The following is a 7554-nucleotide window of genomic DNA, read 5'->3' as shown; positions in this document are numbered from 1 at the left end:
GCTGTAAGCGACCTGCAAAATAAAAGTCTGAAGTCGTCACTGCAGCCTTCGAAGAGCGGGCTCAGAGCCTGCAATGGCTCTCTGACCCAGGTCATCCTCTGGTTGGGGGTGGGGGGGGGGGTGTGTGGGAGGAGCGGGGGGTGGAACCCAGGGAGTGGGGGGTGGAACCCAGATCATCCTCTGGTCGGTGGGGGGGGGGGGGGGGGGGGGAGGGGAGGTGGGGGGGAGGTGGTGGGAGGGGGGGGTGGGACCCAGATCATCCTCTGGTCGGGGGAGGAGTGGTCCGCTGCCAGTCTGCGGCCGATCGGTGGGGAGGGAGGGGGCAGGGGGGTCCGCCATCACTCTGCGGATGATCCCTCCTCCACACCGGAGGAACGAATCCCTCCTGCCGGAGTGGACGTGCGGCCATGCCATCCCACAAAACCTTCAGCATGAAGCGATTCCTCGCTAAGAAGATGAAGCAGAACCGGCCGATTCCACAGTGGATCCGCATGAAAACCGGCTACAAGATCAGTACAAGTCCAAGAGGAGACACCGGAGAAGGACCAAGCTGGGCCTGTAAAGGGATACACCATCACTCGTACACTACCAGCCACAGCCATCTCTCCCGCTCTCTTGCCCCTGCAGGGAAGAGTAATCTGTGGCTGGTAGTGTACCAGTGATGGTGTATCCCTTTACAGGCCCAGCTTGGTCCTTCTCCAGTGTCTCCTCTTGGACTTGTACTGATCTTGTTGCTGGTTTTCATGCGGATCCACTGTGGAATCGGCCGTTTCTGCTTCATCATCTTAGCGAGGAATCGTTTCATCCTGAAGGTTTTGTGGGATGGCATGGCCGCACATCCACTCCGGCAGGAGGGATTCATTCCTCCGGTGGGGAGGAGGGATCGCCCGCAGAATGGTGGCGGACACCCCTGCTCCCTCCCTCCCCACCGATCGGCCGCAGACTGGCAGCGGACACCGCCCCCCCCCCCGACCAGAGGATGATCTGGGTCCCGCCCCCCTCCTTCTCCCAACTCCCCCCCCCCCCCACCCCCCACCCCCACCCCCCCCGACCAGAGGATGACCGTCAGAGAGCCGCTCTCTCCGCTTTCTGTTTTTTTTTCCTTTCGCGCCCGAGCGCGCTCTGTCAGATTTTTTTCAAATTGAGCATGTGCAGTTCAGAGCTCTGATCGGTCCGCCAGTGCTAAGCCCCGCCCACAGCGCAAATCGGACCGGAGCCGGCAAAACGCGTATGGGCGCGCTGGAAAGAGGATTCCAGGCGTGGATCTATTTGACGCCCAGATTCGGCACTTAGACTCCAAATGGTAAAATAGGGCCCTAAGTTTAATTCCCAGTCCTTGATGCTGAGTTAGCTATCTCAGTTAAATCTGCCTTCGGGGTGTATAATTGGTTTCAACTACACTGGGCTGGGAAGCAACAAACCTTCAATATTGCAGCTCCTAAACCTGTTAGAAAATGGCCTTACGTACACAGCAAGTGAGGACAGGATTGGTTATGCTGTCACCATCTCCAAGGTTAAGTAATCTGTACACACTAATATCTGGATGATGCATAAAAAATGGGTTCCTTGTTCAGGCTAGAGTCTCCTGTCACTACCCATGAAACAAAATCTCAGTTAAGACATTCACTAGATGCATAGGGAAAATGGAAAACAAATAATATATTTTAAACACTAGTTGATCTCCCATGGTATTATAGGTGACACAGCTGAGAATATAACCACTCTCTTGCCTGATTCTGCTATTTTCACATTGTTGTCTTTCTTGGTCTCACTGGTGTTAGAAATTATCTGAAGATTATTACACTTTACATTTATGCAGGAAGACTACTTGGAGATATTTATATATTGATATATATAACTTTTTATTTTTATAGATGGAATAGTTGATGTAGGTAAACAGTATTTCTGAACAGAGGCAATCTCTCCAGACAGACACTTAATATCATAAGGAATAGGAACAGGAGTAGGCCTTTCAGCCCCTCGAGCCTGATCCGAATTGAAGATGATTGTCTGGTGGTATTATCGTTAGACTATTAATCCAGAAACTCAGCTCATGTTCTGGCGACCCAGAATTGAATCCCATGACAGCAGGTGGTGGAATTTGAATTCAATAAAAATAAAATCTGGAATTAGGAATCTACTGATGACCATGAAACCATTGTTGATTGTGAGAAAAACCATCTGTTTCACTAATGTCCTTTAGGGAAGGAAATCTGCTATCCTTACCGGGTCTGGCCTACGTGTGACTCTATATAACAGCAATGAGGTTGACTCTCAGCTGCTCTCGGGCAACTAGGGATGGGCAATAAATGCTGGTAAGCTAGTGATGCCAATAACCAACAAATGAATAAAAACAAATCCACCTTTCAATAGGATCATGGCTGATCCAACCAACATTCCTCACATCCACTTTCCTGCCCTTTCCCTGTAATCCTTGATTCCTTTACACATTAAAAATTTATCTATCTCAGCCTTAAATATACACAAGGACTTTGCCCCCATAGCTCTCTATGGCAAGGAGTTCCAAAGACTCACAACCCTCTGAGAGAAGAAATTCCTCCTCATCTCAGTCTTAAATTGGTGCCCTTTACCCTGAGACAATGCCCTCTGGTCCTAGACTCTCCCATGAGGGGAAACATTCTCTCAGCATTTACACTTAATAATATAAACAAGAATAAGAAAATACCGTAGATACTGGAAATCTGAAACCAAAATAGAAAACGCAAAAAAAGAAATGGAGTAACAGGTAAGGTATTTGTGGAAAGCATAAAATGGCTGAAAATATATTAGCATGAGACAAAGGAGGAATAATGCGAGAAGTAAAATACATAAGAAGCATATATCAGATTTATAGATTGTGAATAGGTGAAAGGGTGGGGAGGCGGGGTGGGGGGGGAGGCACGATGCATGCGACAGGTAGATAGCCAAGGATGAAAAGCTGTCAGTGATGCAGGCTTGAGAGACCCAGGAACCTGGCAGAAGAAAAACATATTGTCAGCAAAGGTGCAAACTGCATGTGCAGCACAGTGTTCCATCAAAGAGTCCCTAACGCTACCATCAACACAATCCATCCCAGTTCTTGCCATCTCACCAACAGCACATGTTGTCAAAGAGAAAGTGGAGCTATAGTTAAGGTCCAAAGTTATTAAAGTGAATATTAACAACAGAGGGCTGCACAGTGCTTTATGGAAAGAGATGATGCTGCTCCTTAATCCTGCATTTAGCTTCACTGGAACAAAGACAGCGAAGCGAGAGAGGAAGTGAGTTGCCCAATAAAAGTGGCTAGCATCAACAAAATGATCACATAATCTGTATTTGGTTTTCCCAGTGCAGAGTAGGGCTACACGGCGGGGGCCCTGATAAAAAGAAGCAGTTCAGTTTAAGTGTCATATATTGTGATGTGATTTCCTTTATTATTACTGTGGTGTGTAAAAGAATCAACTGGCATATTTCATCATGCATTTAATATAAGTTTATGTTTTAATGGATTGGCTACAGTGCGTGGGAGGTACGATGTGTGGTGATGGTTGGTGACTGTGAAAAGTACCCGGAATGTTCACGTATTCAGGGACTCGCATATTCTTAATTCAGCTCTGGCACCAGCAGGGTATACAATGCATTCCCATCCCAGCAGCACTGGGGGTACAATCTACACCAGATACACCGCAGCGGTTTGAGAAGGTGGCTCACCACCACCTTCTCAGGGGCAATTAAGGATAAGCTGCAAATGTTGACCTTGCTAAGGCGGCACGGTAGCACAGTGGTTAGCACTGCTGCTTCACAGCGCCAGGGTCCTGGGTTTGATTCCTGGCTTGGGTCACTGTCTGTGTGGAGTTTGCACATTCTCCTCATGTGTGCGTGGGTTCACTCCGGGTGCTCTGGTTTCCTCCCACAGTCCAAAGATGTGCGGGTTAGGTTGATTGACCAGGTTAAAAATTGCTCCTTAGAGTCCTGAGGTGTATGGATTAGCGGGTAAAATATGTGGGGGTAGGGCCTGGATGGGATTGTGGTCGGTGCAGACTCGATGGGCTGAATGGCCTCCTTCTGCACTGTAGGGATTCTATGATTCTAACGACACTTGCATCACATGACAGATTTTTTTTTAAAAATGCATTACATTGCAGAATACATGGAAGTACTGTCTTAAGTACTGTCTGTACTAGACGTAAATTTGGGATCCTGGGTGGTGGTGTGGAGAAGATGTTGCACCTCCAGGAATTTACAAAGAAATGTGCCAGGGAATTAATGCAGTTGGTGGGGGTGATGGAAGAGTGAACCAGCGTGTCATAGAGAGAACATATTGACAAAGGGTCCACAGACAAAATGGCAACTCTTCTATTCTCTCCAGAGATGTTACCAGGCCAGCCATTTCCCTCTTATTTTAGCCGCTAACGTTAGCAGGATTTCATGCAGGAAATGGCATATTATTGATAAAGTACTTGTTTTATCTTCTACCTGTAATGATACTAATCTGATTGGTGAATTATCTATTTCTATTCAGTTTAAGAGTGCTCATAGATTCTCTTCACACTGGCAGTACACATGGTTAAAAAGAGTTGGTAATTGGAATCAACAGCAAGGCAAAAGGGAACCCATCTTTTTTATTTGATCACCCATAAACATATTGGAGCCTTCAAAGTAAATCTGTATTTCATGGTCCTGTCAGGTTTTGGTGATAAACATTGCTGTGGCCTCTCATGTAATCTGACTCTGCCTCAGGCTAGATTCCATGCAGCTTATTACTGTGATGTTTACTAACCAGTGAATAAAAGGAATAACCCCGCAAAGCAGCCCTAATAAAAAGTCATCATTTGTCTGGCTTTGCCTTGTAGGTCCTGCTCTTCCTCAAATATTCCGTTTTCAACAATCTAACACACAACATCCCCTTTTCAAACCTCTGTGAGTTATAAAATATAAATGACAGCACAACACCTCCAACAAGCCTTTGTGCTTTGTAACATTCATACACTGTAGCTATGGAGCGCAGTCTCACTCAGCAGAACCAGATGTTTAGGAAAAATTTATAGGTTTTATTAGAGGCAATACCAACACATGGGCTTTATCTTGTTGAATATATATTTATTTTATCTCTGTTTCGGTAATATTATTCTCATCTGAACATTCCTCTTGTTCCTCCTCAATTCCTAATGCAAGCATGTGCGCGAACTTATGAATTAGGAGCAGGAGTAGGCTGATACATTTTTCTGCTACACTTCCCCTCCTTACATTTGCACTTGTTGAAGTTGAACTCCCAGAAGTTCAAAACAAGCGAATTTCTAACATCTTCACTTTCTTTGCATCTTTCAACTAAACCAACCAACCAACACTTTTCTGATTTCCTATTCTTTACAGCTTTGTTAGTGTCATGTACTATGGACCATGGCTCTTTCACATCTATTTTTAAATTAAAAACATGTAATTGGGTAGGGTATATGGGATTAACATTGCAGTAACGTTATCAAGGGTAAGGCAATGATTCAGCACTGTGGGCGTACCAACACCACATGGACTGCAATGGTTCGAGAAGGAGGTTCATCACCACCTTCTCAAGGGCAATTAAGAATGGGAAAATAAAATGCTGGTCTGGCCAGCAATACCCACATCCTGTTAGAGATTTTTTAAAAAAGAGTTAGCACTCCAGGGAGGCTGTTATACTAAACAAAACACCAATTCTTGACTCGGGGCTCCACGGATTCAGATGATGATGAACGCCAGTCAGTAATGAGCTCTGTGTATAGCCTGTTGATACATTGAGGTGCAATGAGATCTTTTTCATTTAAAATTATGGTATGCAATCAGTTTTCTTGCATCCAGTACTGCCCTTCGCTCTAGGGTAAAAGTTCAACTCTCACCACCACTGCTGCAATAGACCCAGAGCAGCCCCATTTCCAGGCAGAAGGCAAGCTTCCTCCCCCCACCCCACCACCCCCATCCCAAGACAATCAGACATGAGAATAAACCCTGAGAATAAACCCTGACCACTGCCTAAACCCCAGGCCAAAGACCACCAAAAACCAAAACACTACTTTGGGGTAGCTAAGCCCCAAAACAGACAGTCATTGATTTAAGAAGGAGAAGATACAATTTGAATAATAAGTGGTAGGAAAAGATGTCAAAAATGAATGGATGTAACAATACTGTCATTCCCCCTCCCCCACCTCACTACCACATCTATCAATCTTCGTCCTGATAGGCATCTCCCTAAAATAAAACAAAACAAATTATCTCTTGCATTTTTCTTAGTTATTGATTGGGCACAAATCCTGAGCACATTGAAGAGAAAGTTTTGAAGTCTGCAGAGCGAGAGAATGCTATTGATTCAAAAAAGAGATCTAAGGATCCCATTTGGAGGCCTGTGTGGATACATCACAGTGATTGACTGTTGCGTTACCTACTTTTTTGCTTGTATTCCTGGAACTTACGGGAGATTTTGACAAAACTATCACAGGCAGGACTTAATTGATTATCCAGGTTCACTTCCTCTACCAAGAGGGGGAGAAAAACATGGCCTTGAATAAATCAGAAGGCAAACAGACACAGAAGAAATCAATCCAGGTGAGCGAGACATCGAGTACTGATAAAAGTAGAGGAAGCTATGTAGCCTGTACAAGGGCTATGGAACATAGGTACTGCTGAGGACTGGGAAGACTGAAAGGATTTGAATCACTCAATAAAACTTATACTGAACACTTTATTCAAGATTTAACCCAGAATGACTCATGGCTGCTTTTAAATTTGTCTTCTGTGTTGACTTTCTATGTTACTGAACGCCTGTGTGTTTATACTAGTGTCTTACAGCTGTACCCTTATGATTGTGATTGGAAATATTATGCTGCAATGTACAGTTTTTCATATGAATGGTGATACAAATAAATGTTGTGTGAGTTTAAAGGATGCTAAAGTAACGTAGATTGCTAGAGGCACTCGGACCCTTCTAAAGCTATTTGTTATTGCTGGGAGCTATTTTTATTGTATCACAGAAAGTTTGTGAGATGATTCTGGAGTTTACATTGACTGTAATCTCTGCTATCCCTTATGTTGTTTTGATTAGACCAAGACTAATACGGTCTTGAAAGAAGAGAAAATATCTGGAAGCTGAAAGGAAAGGCTGTAGGAAGAGGGCAGGCAGCTTGGGTGGCGTATTTGTAAACTGGGTCTCTGCCTCCTCCCTAGACTACTTGGTTTTGAAAAATGCTGTAGCACAGACTTCGGATTTCCTTCAATACTAATTTCCAAACTCTGTTATTTTCCCTAATAAAATAAGGTCCCACAGACAAGAGTGGGCTTGTTATATAAAATGAATTTAACCACTTAGCCAAATATTTAAGGTGCCCAGAGGCACCAGCCAGCAAAATCTCTGTTTATAGAACTGCCTATCATACAGGTTAGCTGAGGGACTGTGTAAGTGATTGTAAAGGGGACTCTGCATTGCTAGTGTCACCAGTTTTGGTTAATTTATGCTTGTACCTTATTCTGGTCTTGCTTTCGCCCTGAATTGACTTTCCCTCATTCCTGATTTCAAATTGTGGTTGAACCTCCTCTGTGCTAACCTAT

The sequence above is a fragment of the Mustelus asterias genome, chromosome 4, assembly GCF_964213995.1.
Source record: "Mustelus asterias chromosome 4, sMusAst1.hap1.1, whole genome shotgun sequence".
Classification (NCBI taxonomy): Eukaryota; Metazoa; Chordata; class Chondrichthyes; order Carcharhiniformes; family Triakidae; genus Mustelus; species Mustelus asterias.
Note: the sequence above shows the minus strand (reverse complement) of the source record.